Below are 15,366 nucleotides of genomic sequence, written 5' to 3' on the forward strand. Positions count from 1 at the left end.
TATCGCCACGTGGCTGTGGCTTACGGGGTAAAATTCCCAGCATTTGTCTTCAGCGGCTCCATGGCATCTCCCTAACTCTGCCCTTCTTTCTCCCATCATTCAGTCCAGTCCTCCCCACCTAGCTCTGCTCAGTCCCAACCTGCTCTGCAAAGCAGCTTCTTTATTCATTAACCAATAAACACAACACATAGACAGAAGGACCTCCCACACCACCCGGCCTGGCTTCCAGAGACTTTATTCACAAGGCAACCAGGGAGGAGGTAGGAAGAAGAATTAGTAAAAGGAGACTGAGTGGATCTGCAGCTTGCCTGCACATCTCTGGGAACTCACTTGAGACAGTGGCCAGAAGTTCATACCAAGGAGTAGCGTGATGGGGGACATACTTCATGTCCCACCTGATTTGCTAAGGGAAGTATAGGTGGGCAAGAGTAGGGGTCGGGGCAGAGAAGGTGCAGGCAAACATGCCCTCTTTTTGCTTTCACATAATCTAGTCTCCGTCTTAAGCTTCCTCTGCTCACAAACCACATGGCCTTCTTTGCCTTCCGCTAGTGACACTGCACTGGCCTCTCATTTCCTTCTGGGACCCTGGCTTTGCCCTCTGAAGAAGCACGAGGAGCCTCTTCCCCCTGACTTAGCCTTCTCAGTCTCCTTGGTAACCTGTACTTAGTAACACACCTTCCCGGCTCTCAACCAGCAATCTGCCCTGTAGTACCGTCACGCTGAGGGGTGAGATAAAGCAGAGGTGTAGTCTCGACCTTGAGATGGAAACAGGAGGTTCCATGGCTACCAGCTACCCCAGACTCATCCAGAACCACTTAATCCCCAGACCGCACTTGATGGAGGGGTTTGACTCTACCTCTTCACTGAGCCCCCGTTGACCCTTTGCTGCAAAACTATTTATCTGCCTCTCTCCTCTTTGCCCTGAAATATTTTGGCAGCCCAATTAGTGAGTTGCAGATAGTTATTTGAGTCTGAGCAGTCCTCCAAGCTGACCTTTGCCCTCCCAACTTCCCTTTCCTGTCCTTGTAGGAATGTTTGACAAGCTCCTTCCCATTTGTCTCCAGGCAGGCTGAGATGCTCAGAGATCCTCTTCCAGATGAAAAGCAGGTTAATTAAGGCAGACTTTCCAGCTTGTTCTTAAAAGGAAAAACAAAAGAGAGAGAACAGGTATCTTAGTTAATCGTTCCTAATTGTTTCTTTCCTCAAAAAATCTTTAGTGTAAAACAGCCTCATTGAGCACTTCCTGCCCTGGCATTGAAGAATAGAGCATGGCTACATCAGGTCCAGTGAAAGAACTCCCTTCTCCCTCATGATCCAGGCCACTTGCCCTCTCATAGTGGAAAGCTTCCCCCTCTTGGACCATGTCTCTTGATGGTAATGGACACTGTGCTGTTTGTGGGTCAGTTGATTGGTTCGTGCTAACTCCAGTGAGAAGGTCTGGACTCTCAGGGAGGAGTCAGCCTGAGACAGCGGATTCCACTGGCATCAGCTAAGGCCGTTAGTGGGACTGTCTGAGTCTTCTCTCCCCTCTGCCCGGTCTTGCCTTTCTTTTGGCATGTTAATTCAGCTCAGGGTCTGCTTGCACAGGGATCAGAATCACAGTGGTTCTCCTTGGTGTTCCCATAGCATATATTCAAGTCCTCATTACCATGATCACCATATATAATAGTATACTGGGTACCCAGCGGGTCAAGGTAGCAGGGGTCGAATGCAAGGAGGCTATTGTTTTCTAACAGCAGGTTTACATTTTCTTCATCTTTGCAAGATTCTTATGTATCATCCATCCACCCACCCACCATCCATCCACACATCCACCATCCACTCACCCACAATCCACTCACCAATCCACCATCCATCCACCCACCCATCCACCCACCCACCCACCCATCCATCCATCCACCCATCTACCCACCCACAATCCACCCACCCACCCACCCACCCACCTATCCATCCATCCATCCACCAATCCACCGTTCATCCATTCATCCACCCTCCCACCATTCACCCATCCATCCATCCTCCCATTCTTCCTTCTATTCATCCATCTACTATCTATTCTAGATGCTTCTGGTGTCCCACCCAGATCCTATATTTACTAAAAAGATCAACCCTTTATCCAGATGCTCTAACTGTTGCCTTAAAATACTTCAGACTGCTTTTCTAGAGGTTTGCCCTTGACCAACGGGGAGCTGCTCTCCCTAGAGGCTGAGAACCTATTGTCCCTTCCTTGGTGGCAGACTTCTGCTGATGATTAATAGCTAACATGGGAGAGTAAAAGGGCAGTGATCTTCCTTAGGCAGCTTACCTCCACCAGCCCTCTTCTGAGCATCATCCCTGATAGGCAGCTTGAGGAAGCACCCTTGTCCTGGTTCTGTTTTTACATTGAGTGTCAAGAGCGGCCCCAAATTGTAAGCATGTAAACCCAACGGGAAAATGGTCACTAAGGCACGCAGGCCAGGGCTAGGTTGCCATGACGATCCCCTGGCTGGCAATGGGTGAAACATTGGTGGTCCCAAAGCCCAAGCCAGTGTGAGGGCTGACACCATCCCTTAGTAAACCTGTCAGAGGATACATGATTGGATCCATGCCTAGGAAAGCTAGAACATGCTTGAGTCTGCTGGAGCAGGCAGGGAAAGCCCAGCAACCTGGGGGCTTCAACATCACAGATTTTATTTATCATACTGCTGGGGGCTGGGAGTCAAGAACAAGGGGCCTCTTGGCTTGCTTTCTCCTGTGGTCACTTGCTGTCCTTGAGTTCAAGGCCACCTCCTAGTCACTCCTCTGTGCCTGGACTTCCCTTTTGTCCCTTTCTTTCCTTATAGCAACAACAGCCATTTGGGAGTAAAGCCCAGCCTTGTTCTACCTTAACTAGCTCTTTAAAGTTTTTATCTTCAAATACAGTTATGCTGGAGTTTGGGGTTTTGTCATTTAACTTTGGGGTGAGAGATACAATTGAGTCCTTAATACAAGACTGCAGAAGGGGAAAAATGGATTGTGAGGACTGGGTGATTTTGAGCTAAGTGGCATTGATTTGTTGAAGGGAGAAAATGGCAGGCCTGAAGTTATAATTAACTATTTAAAGCAAGGTGTCAGCATTTAGAAAGAACCTCCATGCCTGTAGCCAGAGCAGGCGGGAAGAAAGCCAGCCACGGATTTCACTGTCAGAATGACAGAACTTTAGAAAAACTGACTTCCCAGCCTGGGCTGGCTGCACGGTAAACAAGGCACTGGAAGGAACAGTGTGGGCCCTGACGCTTGCGATGGAATATTCGCATACTCTACAATGGAAGAGACAGCGGTCTCTGCTTGCAAAACGTATGGAAGTCTTTCATTTGATGTGAGAACCCCATGATTGCTCTCCGGGTTGGGGACTGTTCCCAGCTCCCCTCCTGGACTCCCGAGCATAAATTGAGGCCAAATTTCAGCAGAGCCAGCCTGGGGGATTCCTGGGCCTGTTAAGGGATTAGAGGATTCTATCCAAAGCTGTAGGACCTGGCTGTGCTGCAGGAGAACCAGGAACCAAGAGCGGGTCTGGACTGGAGGGAGGCCAGAATATAAAGCTGGGTACGGAGAGCTTTGTCAACACAAGGTAATCTCCCATTACACAAGATACAGCACTCTGGCAAGGTCCCCAAGTTTGAGTTCTGAGACCCTCCTGAGATGTCTCTCAGAAGCTTGGCTAAAACAATGGCCCAAATGAAACCAGACGATTACCAACAAAGTGATGGAAAGCCAAGCAGGCAGACACTGGGAGGCTCCAGTGGGTTCCTAGGGCTGCTCCATCACACAGTTCCAGAAGGTCTGCTAGCTCTGTTTGTCCCATGAGGCCTGAAGAACTCTTTTACTAGGGTGATGAGGAAGGTATTACTGAAGGGTACCCATGTGGCCAGAGGACTCGGGAGGAGGGCTGATGAAGATCTTATCACTGAGTTCACTGAATCCCATAAGGCCGGAAGCTAGCTGGTCACACCTCACTGTCAGAAAACAAGGTGTATATAATTACTATCATGGCCAGCAAGGGCTGTAAGACAGCCCGGCTTGCACAGATTTCTAAAATGGTCCCTAGATGGTGGCACTCTTAGAGGCAAGAGAGACAGAGAGGCACCAGTAAGGATAGAGAAGGCCCTCTTCACAATTTCTGACAGTTATACCCCTTACTTGGTCTCCAGACTTGAGGCTGCTATTACACTCTAAGCTCCTGTAATGAAAGTGAAATCACGTTCCCATGAAGAGATTCCTCACGTCTCGGGAGATGGACCCTAGTGACCATCCCCGTGCTTTCTCAGAGAACTGAGAATTACTTATTTGCACAAGCAAGCTCTGGAATATTGGAATCCCCATAGCCTTTTTGAGGTCCATTGGAGGCAAGGGCCAAGTTGACCCTGATGTCTGGAGGCACAAAGCACAATTAATGCACATGTCATGGCTATTCTTGGTTGTGAGCCTGACTATGTCTGAAATGAACTAAAACCCAAGCAGTTGGGAATACCGGTGAGGGGATTTTTCCTGATTGAAACATTTGTGGTGGGAAGACCCATCCTTAGTCTGGATCTTTTGAGTTGAGAAGATCCACCTAAAACCTGAGCCTTCCCTTTACCTTCTGGTGACAAGGAAGAAGGAAGTCCCTGCTTTATGTCTGCTTGCTCTCATTCTCACTGGCCAGCTCGTTCCTTCGCTAGCATTCAAATTGACTTCTTTGGAATCTTGGTATATAGTGAAGATCAGCAGAGGTACCCAGCCTCATGGACTGAACTGGATTCTTGGACTCTTCATCGGGAGACAGCCATTGTTTGACTAGTTGGACTATGACCGGCATAACCTGTAAGACACTATTATATATATTCCAATCTGGTGAAAAAGTTGTCAGGCACATGTGGAAGGAGAGATTGATCATGCCTCAAAACCCGATGCCAGGGAGACTGGCGGGCCAAACTGCAACTTTCACATAATCATCTGGTGAGAACCAATAAGGATGTCACTAACAGTGTGCTAACCTCTTCTCATTGGTCCAGTTAACATGATAGCATCAATTCAATGGGACATGCTGCAGTTTACCCCGCCCATACATTCATTCATTCATTCTATCTGCTCTGTTTCTCTAGAGAACACTAGCTAATGCAGCACCCTTCTTAGAGAGGTCAGAAATGTCCAGGTAATCTGTTGGTATATCTCAAAATGATCTACTTGTTGGGTATTTCCCTAACTATTGACATATAATTGGGACATACATATTTAGAAAGACGTTAGTACTTTGATATATAGAACAAAGACCAGCAACTACAAAGGCCCTGAAACTTCCTTCCTTCTACCTGGGCAGGAAATGAAATTTGATATCCTGTTCCAGGGAGAATGGCAAAGATCAGGGATATCCTAACTCATTGGAAAGATGCTGAGGTCAGCAGCCCTCCTGGATTTTAGTCAGGGTAAGTGGTTCCTGTGTACCTCGTCAGTCTGGCCTCTGTACAGCCCAAGCAGACAGTGGTTCATGGTAGACAACTAAGCTGCTGCAGAGCTGACCAAACAGGAGTCCCTGTTGTAGCTGCTACTGTACCAATCCTCCCAGATTCACGAGGTTGATTAACATAGCCTTGGGTAAATGCTATGTTTCTATTGATCTGGTGAATGCATTTTCTTAGCCCATCAGCAAGAAAGATAAAACACGGCTTGCATTAATATGAAATAGCTGACAATATACATCCACGGTCTTGTCTCACGGAGAATGTCAATTCTTAGTTCCTAATGTAATCTAAAGTGTCCTAGACTCTTTGGACAGCCTACAATGCATCGGAATGTCCTTCTGAATTGATGTTATCATGATAATTGAACCCAGTGAGAAAGGATTAATGCATTGTTGGTGATGTCTTGATTGGTTCTCACCAGAAGGGTATGTGAAAGCTGGAGCCTAGCCCTGCCAGTCTCTCTGGATTCCGGTTTTGAGGTGTGATATCTCCTTCCACATGTGCTCCCAACTCTGTGACACCCTGCACTGCAAGTTCTTCACCAGAACTGAACCAATGGAAGTGCCCTGACCCTGAGGCTCCAGGATCTAGAGCTAAGTAAACATGCGTTGTAAATAAAGTTAACCGACCTGAAGTACTTGTTAGATAAGGAAAAGAGAACAATACACATAAGGTTGGAACTGCAATCTATCAGAACTCCAGGAGTGCCATGTGTGAATGAAATAAGGTTACGGGGACAAGCAACTGGCTTCGATCTGAAGGCAGACTAGACCAGAACCTGGTGGTGCCTGACCAAATGTGTGTTTTGACCACCTGACTTGATGGATTGCAAGCTCTGGATTCTAGGAGCTGAGTTCAGTGAGTGACTGGCATGGGGCAGAGGTAGACTGAGATTCTCTAGGTTGATAGCTCTGGGGAGGATTTCCTGTTTCCCATGACCACATGTTTGTGGACTCCCTCTGAAGCCGGTGGAAAACACGTTTGCCCTAGCATTTAAGCTGCTCTTCTCATGCCCAACAGGTCATTTGAGCAAGAACCTCTATTCGGAGTCTGCTTCTAGATAATGTACAGATTTGTGTGTGTTCACTGATTGTTGTACAATGTATCAGTTGCTTTTCTTGCTGCTATAATGAAATAACTGATACAAAACACGTTAAAGGAGGGGCATGTTTTTGTCTTACAGTTTGAAGAGGTTAAGTTCTTCTCAGCTGGGAAGGCCTAAGGGTAGGAGTGTGAAGCAGTTGGTTGTATTACATACAGTCAGGAAGCAGAGAGTGGACAGGAAGTGCATCTGGATCATTAAACTTCAAAGTCCATCCCCGTGACTCCCTTTTCCCAGTAAGGCTCTATCTTCTAAAAGTTCCACAGCATTCCAAAATGGCACCACCGGACCTGCTCCAACCTGAGCCTATGGGGACAATTCACATTCAAACTATAGCACACAGGATCCCTTTTCCTAAAGCCACCACCCAGCGTGTCCCTTAAGCACTAGAGACATCGCCCTTTTGGGATTGTGATTACTGCCTATGTGATCCATGAATATATATGCCCAATCACCTTCTGACTTGTTTTTTCTCTCACTTTTGAACCAGGGGATTTTTGTGCTAGTGAAGAAGATGGGCTCAAAAGGAGATGGCTGTGGAGTTCCATCGCACTCCTGGGCTCAGCCACGGCAAGCAGGGGATGGGGGGCTTTTACTCACTTGCTGTTATTTTCCATGGAGAAAATAGAGAAATCAAAGAGAAATAAAAGGAATTAATTTTTGGCTTTTGAACTTCTGAGAGCCCGGCTTTGGGAGGAGGTTTTTTAAAGATTTTTCAAGCAGCATTTTGAAGATGCCTGTTTTAACCTCATGTGTCTCATTTTAAAGCAGCCGCTCCTGCCAGAGAGGAAACTCAATGGCGATAAACTCTTGGCGCTTTCCATAACCTACACTCCCCACTACAGATTAGGCTTCCTCTCTTTGGTCTGAATTAGTGAAGTTTGACCTAATGTGGACAGCAAGTGAATTGCAAATTATATGTAAATGTGTATAAATTAGCACCAGTTATTAGAATAATTTGCATCTACAACTCTATAATTAGGCAGCAGCCTGGGAGAGAAGGGCAGTGGGCAGGGCACCCAGGAAGCTGGGAAGGCAGCTCAGAAGTCTTGGGGTCCCCACCTCTATGTTAATGAAGCTTAGTGTTACCATCCCCAAACCCCTTAGCACAAGACTAAAGGGATCTGAAATCCATGGCTGCCCAGCTTTGGATTTCTTGCTTTTTTTGCTAAGATTGAGGCATCTTGCTGGCAAGTCTGGCTTCTCCTGTTCCCACAGCACACGAGAGGTCAGGCATCCAGAATGAAGTGGTCTCAGACCTACTGTCCAGGGTGACGGAGGCTCACTATCTGACCTTTAGTTTCCTCATCTGAACAAAGGAACTACCAGATCCCAGATTATCTTCTAGTATGATGAGGCTTGGACAAGATTTTGCCCAGAAAGTGTACAGTATTCTACATGCATTTAAAAACACTTAGTTTTCAGAACGCAGTGTAATGGGTTTCCTCCTGGCATCTGCACATCAATATACTTTGTTTTTATAGCTCCCCATTCCACTGTCCTAGCCCTTTTCCCCCTCCCCCGTTCCAGGTCATCTCCTAAAGAGTCCCTTTGGTTTCATGTCACATGGATCCCACTGTCCCTTCTCCCCTGCCTGAAGATCTCTTCCTCTCCTTTTATATCCCCTTTATGTTCCCTTTCCTTTCACTGTGCACACACGAGCAGGCACACACACACACACACACACACACACACACACACACACACACTTTATTTGCTTTTATTGAGCTATCTGAATCCATTTACCTACCATGTGGCAGATCCAGGTTGACACTCTGTTTTATTGGGCCTCACAGCCTCTGCCTCCTCACCTCCCATTGCCTCAGCACAAGGCAAGTCCGAGGACTGTGGAGACTAGGGGACTAGCTCATCCCTGCACTCTCCAGGCCTGCTTGGTTTCCTGTCTCATACTGAGCCCAGCCCTGGGGACTTTAATGCTTTTGTCCCTTCTCCCCACCATACCTTCCTGTAGAAGATGCATTGGCGAGTTCCCAGGTCTTCAGCCCAGGCCTGCTCATGGACCTGTTTAGGGCAATTCCCTTTAGCCTGGAACAACAGTGGAACAGTAATGTGGAATTCCCTCTGTATGCTGTGAATACCATTGGTAAATAAAGAAACTGTCTTGGTCCTGTGCAAGGAATAGAGGTAGGCAGGGAAAAATAAACTGAATGCTGGGAGAAAGAAGGCAGAGTAAGAGAGAAGCCATGGAGCCACTTCTGGAGACAGGCATGCTGAAACCTTGCTGGTAGGCCACGACCTGTGGTGATGCACAAATTAGTGGAGATGGGTTAAATTAGGATGTAAGAGTTAGCCAATAAGAAGCTAGAGTCAATGGGCAAAGCAGTGATTTAAACAATATAGTTTCTGGGTGGTTATTTCCAGTCTGAGCTGCCGGGTGGCCAGGACAAACAAGTGACCTTAATACAACAGAACAGCACAGTTCTTTACTTTTTGCTGGTCACCTTCTTAGTGACCATCATCTGAGAGGAATAGGAGATGGAAAGCGCACACAATGAAAACCGATTATATTGGTTCAGGGGTTAAAGTGCTTGCCTCACAAGTGTGAGGTGGGTATGGCGACTGCCTGCAATGCCAGTGAGTGGAGACAAGGGATCCCTGGAGCAAGTGGGCTGGGTAGACTGGTTATATTGGTGAGTTCTGGGTTCAACTGAGAGACCATGCCTCAGTGAATCAGGCTGAGACCTGATGTAAATCTTGGACCTCCATGAGCATGCACAGCTGTATACACATGTGCACCCATTAATATGTGAACACACACATGGACACCACATACACATGAGGACAGAAAGAAAAGATCAAAGATCACCTTGTTTGCCTTTGAAAGAAATCCATACGTAATTTCTTTCTAACAAATTCCTTATCTAAACCTGTCTGTGTTATAGAAAAATCCCTGGGCAGGACTGCAGGACTACATACCCACTATGAAGATATCACAGGGCTCCAGGTCAGCATCAGGACCAGATTCCTAATCTGGGACCTAATGAAACTTTTGGAGCCTATTTATATCCTTCACAGAGTGACTGTTGATGAAATAGGATTATAGACAATCTGCTAATATTTCCTCTTTATCAGAGATACCCAGGACAAACTCATCAGACCCTGCTCGTCTGTCCCTACTCACATCTGCCCCCGACCCTCAGCACACTGGCACTAATTGTGGAGAACTGATGGTCGTTCCAACTGTCTCTGTTTACACAGCCATCTCCCCCTCAGATGGCTTTCCCCGACTTCCTCGCTTAGCCAATGTCTACAGGCTGATCCATCCATTCAACAGATTGAGCTTCATCGAGAGTCTACTGTGTGCCAGTCACCATGGTACACATGGGCACATTGGTAAACGGAACAAGGCCAGTCCCCTCTGTCATGGAGTTTACATCTTCAAAACCATTTAGCACTCTGCTGATGTAGTTCAGCCTTCCTGGAGACCCAGAAGCCTCCATGGACCACAGCCTGGCCCAGTGTTTAACCCTCTGCTCCCATGCCCTTAGTATTGCACAGGCCCCTATGCCCTGTGCCTATTCATCTCTCCCACCCTTCGTCCTCTCCCTCTTTGCCCTCTTTCTGCTTGTCTTCTCTCACCCTCCTCCATCCCACCCACTGGCTGCCATATTCTCCATCCATCCTTGGAGGTTATGAGGTCAATCCTTGAAACAAGAAGGTGGCAACTTTCAAACAGATAAAAGACAGCCCTTCTTTTCCCTGAAGACAATTAATTTGTGTCACTTGCTGGTCGTGGAACATAATTGAGGCCAAGGGCTTCAGAAGGCCCCGAGAAGGAATTAGACACATAGTCCCACCGGAGGGAGGGATTGTATCACTCCCTGCGCTTCCTGTCCCTGAGGGGCGAGGTTAGTGAGCTCTGCCCTGCGCCTCGTTACAAAAAGAATTCCTCAGCCTATTAAGCATCCTGGCATGGTACAATGGGAAGGCTTCATATTCTGCATTTTACACCAGGGCCCTGTAGCCAAAGGGTGTGTGGAGCAGAAGTCTAAAGTCTTGAATTCAGGGGCTTGAGACTATTGCATTGCTATCTAAATGATGCAGACAAATTGGCTAACTTCTCAAAGCCTCCAGTCCTATGAAGCCCCAGCCTCCCTGCTGTGTGTTTCTTTAACCTCTGTGGGGCACAGGGAGGGGTAGAGAGTGAAAGGGTCAGGCAAGCTGCAGTGTGCCAAAGACTGAACACTCTGTGGATGCCTAGTGTCTCACCTCTGGATGCAGTGAACAAACAGCTGGACTCTGGAGAAGAAGGATGCTTCCTGGAGGTTGAAAGTACAAAGTCCCTAACGGCTAGACTAAATGTTAAATGCATATGATGATCTCATGTGAGACGCAGGGATTAACAGCTATACTAGCACCCTGGAGCCTGGACCCTGCTTCCAACACTAGTTGACTGTGAGGGCCGGCAGGCCCTTTGTCCTTCCCTGGTTCAGTCTATAAAATAAGCAATAGGCACTGTACCAACTCATGACTTCCAAAGTAGAGTCCTCACATATCAGTAAGAAATTTTAAGAAAAAAAGTGGTCCCAGGAAGATTGAAAGGAAACATCTGGGTGATGTTGCATGCATAGCCTGTCAAGAGAATGAGAGTGAGAGTCTGCATTCTGAATCTAAAGAAAATCCCAGACCACCAAGTGCTCTGCTTTAGCTTGATCTGGCCCACCTTCCACAGGACCCAGTATTAGCATTTTATGACTGTAGAGTGCCCAGCAACAGTCCTTGGTGAACATGCAGCAAAGCAAAATCTTGGGACATTTGTGCTCCAGTACATCATCGCCACACGAACCGGGGAGGAAAGGGCTTCCGACATCATACTGCGCGTTGTTCGGAGTCTCCTAGTTGGGTACCTATTGAGTCTGTCTGTGACTCTCATGTCGCTACTTGTGCTTGACTATGGTAAGTGATACTCAGCCAGCATTCCCAGGGTCAGGAGTGGGTGGCAGGGAACCCAGCAGATAGGGAGGCTGGGTGAGTAGCTGCGAGGGCACTGCAGGTGCAGGCGTGCTGTGCACGTTGCCAATTAGCCCTGAGAGGCTGCACATGAGTGGTGTTTCAGGTAGCTGAAAGCAGATGTGCTAACTCGATACGCTACCTGTGGAATGCCAGCAAAGAGAGCGGGACCATTCCATGACACTCAGTATCTCCACAGAAACGCATGGAATGTCAAGGCTGGACCAGGTACTGCACAGGCAGCTGGAGACCAGAGCTGACTCAGCTCCAGCCCAAGAGGTCCTTCAGGTGGCGGGGGAGGGGCATAAACAAGACGCTGAAGGCAAACAGATAGAAGTACCTGTTGCAAAGTGTGCAGGCACGCTAAAGTCAGCAAGCTTGTTAAAATCCAGCATGAGAGTCTCAGCCTCACCCTCACATCTTGAGGATCAGAATGTATGGGGCAGGGCCTATGTACTGTGTATTATGCACGGGTATGTGGCTGGATGGAATGGGGAATTTTAAATGACCTGGATACCATTCATGGGACAAGGATGTGGCATGGAGTCAGAATGTCAGCTAGACAAGGCCTCTGCCTCTCTAAGTCTGTTTTTCTCATGTTCACGTGCTTATGGGGGGATTGAGATCCAAATGCCCTGTGTGAGGCACCAGCCCCGAGTTTGGCATCCCACAGTAGATCAGGGAATGTTGGCTATCATTAAAGTACCCTGAGGAGGAAAGAGCATCCTGTCTAGTCCATTTCCACCAGTCTCACTTCCGAGGGCAGGGAGGGTTCTAGATGGATCTTGGGTAGGATAGGCAGGGATTTCTGAGTGATGCATGCTGGGGGCAAGACATACCATTTAACACCAAGGATTGATTTGGGCCCAGATGGTTCTGTGTTCTTTACAAGAGAGAGCTGCCCAGGTTCTGCATAGCTGCACTGCAGTAAGCTAAGACTCAAGGCTCCATCACAGCAGCTCCTTTTACCACTGGGGAATGCAGGCTTCTGTCTGAAAGTTCTTAGTCTCACAGGCAAAAGCATTTAAAAATGGACTCAGACGGAGACCAAAAGACAAGTTTGTTAGCCTTGTAGAGAGACAGCAGCAAATGGAGAAGCTGGGGGTCCTGGCAGATGCCGGGAGAGGAGGATGGATCAGAGGAGGAACATGAAGATCTCTAAGTCAGAAGTCCAGGAAGCAGGCAGATTTGGCCACAGAGGTCTGCAAGCAACTGCGCCAGAGAAAGTCTTCAGAGAGAGGGGGGATAAGAATGCCGGGCATGGAAGGGTGTCTTAGTTAGGATTTTCATTGCTGTGATGAAACACTAAGAGCAAAGCAACTGGAGAGAAAAGGGTTTATTTCAGCCATACTGCTCATCAAAGGAAGTCAGGGCAAAACTTGAGCAGGGCAGGAACCTGGAGGCAGAAGCTGGTGCAGAGGCCATGGAGGAGTGCTGCTTCGTGGCTTGCTCAGCCTGCTTTCTTATAGAACCCAGGACCACCAACCCAGGGGTGGCCCCACCCACAATGGTCTGGGCCCTCCCCCAGTAATCACAAATTAAGAAAACACCTTATAGCTGGAGGCATTTTCTCAATTGTGGATCCCTCCTCTCAGAAGACTCGAGCTTGCGTCAAGTTAACCTAGAACTATCCAGCACACTGGCTAGCAAGACTTTAGGGCTTTGGCAGTGTCTGAAAAAGGAAATAGAAAGTGAGAAAAAAGTTAGCTTTTCTGAGTTAGAACTCAGAATTCAGGCAGGTTGAGTGGCAAAGATCCTATAAGCAGCTCCGGTGAGGGAGGGGCTTCTGCGATGTATAAATATATATCTCATATTCTAAGCCTGTCAGGTATATCATGTTTCTTGAAGTTTCTGGAACCTGATACTATGGACCATTTTTCTGTGTGTGTGATTGACAGGCTCATTTGGATTAACTCCTATGGGAGGGGACAATAGTCTATCTTTGTAATCTTATAATCTGTTGGGTAGTTTAGAATGTCACATCTCTATCCAGGTCCAGAAGTACGACTCAGATCCCATTCTTTTGACCAAAAAATTGTGTAAAGGAGTAGATATCAAAGAATTAAAGAAAAAAAAGTCTATAGACTAGCCGCGGGGAAATGACTTCCTCTTAATGAGCTGCAACAAAGTCCCGCAACCTCCATCTCCCTCTGTGTCTGCAGTATTTCAAATCTTAAGGAGAAGCAACTGTGATACTTTTCCCTTCCCTAAAATTAGTATGTGGCTGGGGATAGACATAAACTTGGATCTCAGAGTTGACGGGGGAGAATCCATATGCAGTGACCTTCAAGCTTCTAATATTTGACTAGCTTCCTAACACTTTGGTCTGGTTCACAAATTTAGTAACAGCGATACTCCCAACCTCAGAGTCTCTATCAATTTTTTTTTCTGTGTGCATGCCTATTGCCTCTGCTAGCTCTTTAAGACCACAGACCGGACATCAAATGTCTCTTCTATCTTTACCCTAGTGCTATGCAAACAATAGATGCTCAATAAAATCTGTGGTCAATTGATCAGACACCAGCTGTGCCTGTTTTGCCTTCAATTTGGGTTCGTTTCCACCTTTAAAGAGCGGGCACAATTATTATATTATCATATTATGCAAAACCAAATAACCTAAAAAGACAGATAGTTAACAAACAGACTAGTAGATTAGGGATTGCCTGTGGGATTCGTCCTAATCAACTAGCCTACTTATCTGCCTGTGATCAGGGCCCTGCATCTTTATCATTCAGCCGAGTGAAGCAACATCCCAAGTTCCCAGAGGAGTAGAGAGGGATTTCAATTACATATCTGAAATAACATGGGCTCCCTGGCTCTAAATTGCTAAAACCCAGTTTAAGTTAAGGAGACAAATAGACACTAATTATAGAGCAAAGTGGAGTCCAAAGCATCCGGGAAACTGACTGAATGCCTTTGTCCTCCCTCTAGTGCAAACTAAAGGAGCTGCAGCCACCTCACAAACCTCCCTCTTTCCTCCAGGGTTGGGAGGATGGGATGGGTACAGGGGAGCCATCAGTGAAGGGAAGTTGGGATGTTCCTCTTTTAACAAAAGCTAGTTATTCACTTGAAGATCCTGCATCTGTTTGTCTTGTATAATCTACGTCTTTGCTTGTGCACATTCTTATCTATTAGGAAGGACCATTTAAGTCCTAATTAATGCCACCGTTTCCCGGTGAAAGAGTGATGATGCAAAGGTATCTGGGCTCGACTCGTGCTACTGCCCACTGGCTGTGTGATCTTGGATGTGCTGGCTGCCCTCCTTAATGTGGTGAGAGTTCACAGGGAGATAATGAACGTTTAACCACCTCTCTATGGGGAACAGGGGGAGACCTGGTTGTACCTCTTGCCAATCTCTCTGGTGTAAATATTCCCTTTGTGGCTGATGTAAACCTGCCAACCTGATGTTACTAAATACAATAACATCTGGGGAGAAAAGCATCAATTAGTTCTCATGAGAGGAAAGGTGGAAATAGAGAGTCATGGGGGAAGATGCAAAGGAGGAGACACGAGGGAAGAAGGAGGTGAGTTTTCTAGAAGCAAAGAAGGAAGCAGTGGAAGATGTGAGAATCAAGCTCCACGGTTCCAGAAAAGACCTGCCTTGCCTGTGTAAGGTTTTCATGGTGGGAGAGACTATTCTGGGAACTTCTGAGACTCAAAACACATGTGTCCTTGAACTTCTGTTGACTTAGACTTCGTCTTGAACAGTCAAAACACTGCAGAACTACCAAGGGCAAGGAAGTAGCATGATGAGAAATATTGGGGACCAAACACTGTAGATGGAGAGTTTATGGCAGCTGGAATGAAGTGTTGGCCAGGAGAACTTGGAATTCT

The 15,366-nt window shown here is 47.1% G+C and overlaps 1 long non-coding RNA gene across 1 annotated transcript in view; it reads right to left on the minus strand.

Annotated features, from left to right (window-relative positions):
- Nucleotides 1-303: 303 nt before the first annotated feature.
- LOC126509998 (uncharacterized) overlaps nt 304-15,366 on the minus strand; it is a 752,051-nt gene continuing 736,988 nt past the window's right edge. The window contains exons 2-3 of the long non-coding RNA XR_007594298.1: nt 8,524-8,607; nt 304-1,136 (exon numbers count right to left, since the gene is read on the minus strand). This is a non-coding gene — a long non-coding RNA (uncharacterized lncRNA). The remainder of the gene's footprint in view (nt 1,137-8,523; nt 8,608-15,366) is intronic.

The sequence above is a fragment of the Alexandromys fortis genome, unplaced genomic scaffold (assembly GCF_014885135.2).
Source record: "Alexandromys fortis isolate MF-2015 unplaced genomic scaffold, M_Fortis_MF-2015_v1.1 scaffold_89, whole genome shotgun sequence".
Lineage (NCBI taxonomy): Eukaryota > Metazoa > Chordata > Mammalia > Rodentia > Cricetidae > Alexandromys > Alexandromys fortis.